At 37.0% G+C, this 3338-nt stretch overlaps 1 non-coding gene across 1 annotated transcript; it reads right to left on the minus strand.

Moving 5' to 3' along the window:
* Nucleotides 1–2839: 2839 nt before the first annotated feature.
* Nucleotides 2840–2946, minus strand: LOC130952555 (small nucleolar RNA R71). Its single transcript, XR_009074734.1, has one exon. It is a non-coding gene; the product is annotated as a small nucleolar RNA R71 (small nucleolar RNA).
* Nucleotides 2947–3338: the final 392 nt, after the last annotated feature.

Below are 3338 nucleotides of genomic sequence, written 5' to 3' on the forward strand. Positions count from 1 at the left end.
CACCCATGAACAAGGTGACTAACAACCATTCTTGTTCTACAAGCATCCGAGGCTTAGTGAATATCTCTTGGATTCTTCGGAGTCTTCGTGGAATAGGCAGGACCTGATGGCGGCATTCAAGAGAATCCGGAAGGTCTAAACCTTGTCTGTGGTATTCTGAGTAGGATTCAATGATTGAATGACTGTGACGTGCTTCAAACCTGTAACCTACTGGGCGTTAGTGACAGACGCAAAAGAGTTATTCTATTCCGGTAGGGGAGGGAACCAAACCGGTGATTGGCAGCACTGTGACAGAGTGTGTGCATTAGCTTTCACTGCGCGGATGGGAGGTAGCTGCTGACAACAGTGAAACCCTACACGAGCTTGCCATGGAAAGGAGTAAGAAGGATTGGATGAAGACAGTAGGAAAGCAGAGAGATGGAAGGGAAGGCATCTTCATATGCTTGTCTGAAGCTCTTACACCAATGATATACATAAGTATCTCTATCTTTATCTTTATGTATTTTCGTTTATCACTATACCCATTTGAGTCTGCCTGACTGAGATTTACAAGATGACCATAGCTTGCTTCATACCACCAATCTCCGTGGGATCGACCCTTACTCGCGTAAGGTATTACTTGGACGACCCAGTGCACTTGCTGGTTAGTTGTGCGAAGTTGTAGTGATCACAATTTCGTGCACCAAGTTTTTGGCGCCGTTGCCGGGGATTGTTCTTGTGTATGGACAACTGACGGTTCATCTTGTTGCTTAGATTAGGTATTTTTCTTCAGAGTTCTTAAGAATGAATTCTAGTGTTTCAAGGTGATGTTCTTATCATCACCAAAGCTGATTGATCATCATCAATTTAGCTCTTGAATGCAATGTCTTGCTGAAGCTTAGCTAGCTATGTCTAATTCCTTTAGACTAAAGCTTTAGACTAACATTGCATGATTCCTGGAATTCTCATTAAGAATTTTGATACCTTTATTTTCCTTTTCTACATAATTTTCGAAAAAAAATCCAAAAAAAATTACAAAATCATAAAATCCAAAAATATTTCTTGTTTGAGTCTAGTGTCTCATTTTAAGTTTGGTGTCAATTGCATGTTTCTGTTCTTCTTGCATTTTTCGAATTTATGCATGTGTCTTAATTAATCTTCAAGTTGTTCTTGATGATTTCCTTGTTTTGATCTTTGAATTCTATTGACTTGAGTGTTTTGTTGTTTCTCATATGCATTCTCATTTTGTTAGTGTCAATAGTATACAAACTGCTAAGTTTGGTGTCTTGCATGCATTGTTATTTGATTTTAGTTGCATTTTGATTATTCCTCATTATTAAAAATCCAAAAATATTTTTAATTTGTGTCTTTTCAAGTCAATAATACAGAGAATTGAAGATTCAGAACATACTGCAGAGGAATCACACAGAAAAAGCTGGGCATTCAAAAATGCCCAGTGAAGAAGACAGACTGGCGTTTAAACGCCAGCCAGGGTGCCTGGCTGGGCGTTTAACGCCCAAAAGGGTATAGTTTTGGGCGTTAAACGCCAGAATGTGCACCATTCTGGGCGTTTAACGCCAGGATGGCAAAGGGGGAAGATTTTGTTTTCAAAATCAATTTTTTCAAGTTTTCAAAGTTTTTCAAAATCAAATCTTTTTCAAATCATATCTTTTCAATCAAATGTCTTCAAAATCAATTTATTTCCTTTTTCAAAGATACTTACTAACAATTAATGATTTGATTGAACATTTTTTGCCTTTTCTGTTTAGGAAGGTTTTATGTTTGAATCATATCTTTTCTTGTTAGGCAAGTCATTAATTTTTAAAATCATATCTTTTCAAATTGATTTCAAATCATATCTTTTAAAATTGTTTTCAAATCATATCTTTTAAAAAAAAATTGTTTTCAAATCATATCTTCTCAATCACATCTTTTTAAAACCATAACTTTTCAATCAAATCTTTTTAATCACATCTTTTTCAAAATAGTTTTCAATCAAATCTTTTTAACTTCTAATTTCAAAATCTTTTTCAAAAATCACTTGATTTCTTTCCACTCTTATTTTCGAAAATCAATTAAGTGTTTTTCAAAATGTTTTCAAAATCTTTTACTTAATTTTCGAAAATTACTTTCCTCCTTCTCACATCCTTCTATTTTTGGACTAACACTATCCCTTAATGCAAAATTCGAACTTCATCTTCTTTGATAAGTTCGAATTTTTTACCTCTGTCTTCCATTTTTCTTCCTCTGACACTTCAAGGAATCTCTATACTGTGACATAGAGGATTTCATATTTTCTTGTTCTCTTCTCTTTCATATGAGCAGGAGCAGAGACAAAAGCATTCTTGTTGAAGCTGACCCTGAACCCGAGAGGACCTTAAAGAGAAAGCTAAGAGAAGCCAAAGCACAACTCTCTTTAGAGGACCTGACCGAATTCTTCAAAGGAGAAGAAGACATGGCAGCCGAAAACAACAATAATGCAAACAATGCAAGGAAGGTGCTGGGTGACTTTACTGCACCTACTCCTGATTTTTATGGGAGAAGCATCTCTATCCCTGCCATTGGAGCAAACAACTTTGAGCTTAAGCCTCAATTAGTTTCTCTAATGCAACAGAATTGCAAGTTCCATGGACTTCCAATGGAAGATCCTCATCAGTTCTTAGCTGAATTCTTGCAAATCTGTGACACAGTCAAGACTAATGGGGTTAACCCTGAAGTCTACAGACTGATGCTATTCCCTTTTGCTGTAAGAGACAGAGCTAGAATATGGTTGGATTCTCAACCTAAAGAAAGCCTGGACTCTTGGGAAAAGCTAGTCAGTGCCTTCTTGGCAAAGTTCTTTCCACCACAAAGATGGAGTAAGCTTAGAGTGGAAGTCCAAACCTTCAGACAGAAGGATGGAGAATCCCTCTATGAAGCTTGGGAAAGATACAAACAATTAATCAGAAGATGTCCTCAGACATGCTTTCTGAATGGAGCATCATAGGTATTTTCTATGATGGTCTCTCTGAACTATCTAAGATGTCCTTGGATAGCTCTGCTGGAGGATCTCTTCATCTGAAGAAGACGCCTGCAGAAGCTCAAGAGCTAATTGAAATGGTTGCAAATAACCAATTCATGTACACTTCTGAAAGGAATCCTTGAATAATGGGACTAATCAGAAGAAAGGAGTTCTTGAGATTGACTCAACAAGTCAATTTGATTTCTCAAAGTCTGTCTGGATTGCAAAATGCACCAAACAGTACTAAGGAGGCTTCATCTGAGGAAGAAGCCTATGATCCTGAGAACCCTTCAATGGAAGAGGTGAATTACCTAGGAGAACCCTATGGAAACACCTATAATTCTTCATGGAGAAATCA

Source organism: Arachis stenosperma, chromosome 9 (assembly GCF_014773155.1).
Source record: "Arachis stenosperma cultivar V10309 chromosome 9, arast.V10309.gnm1.PFL2, whole genome shotgun sequence".
NCBI lineage: Eukaryota > Viridiplantae > Streptophyta > Magnoliopsida > Fabales > Fabaceae > Arachis > Arachis stenosperma.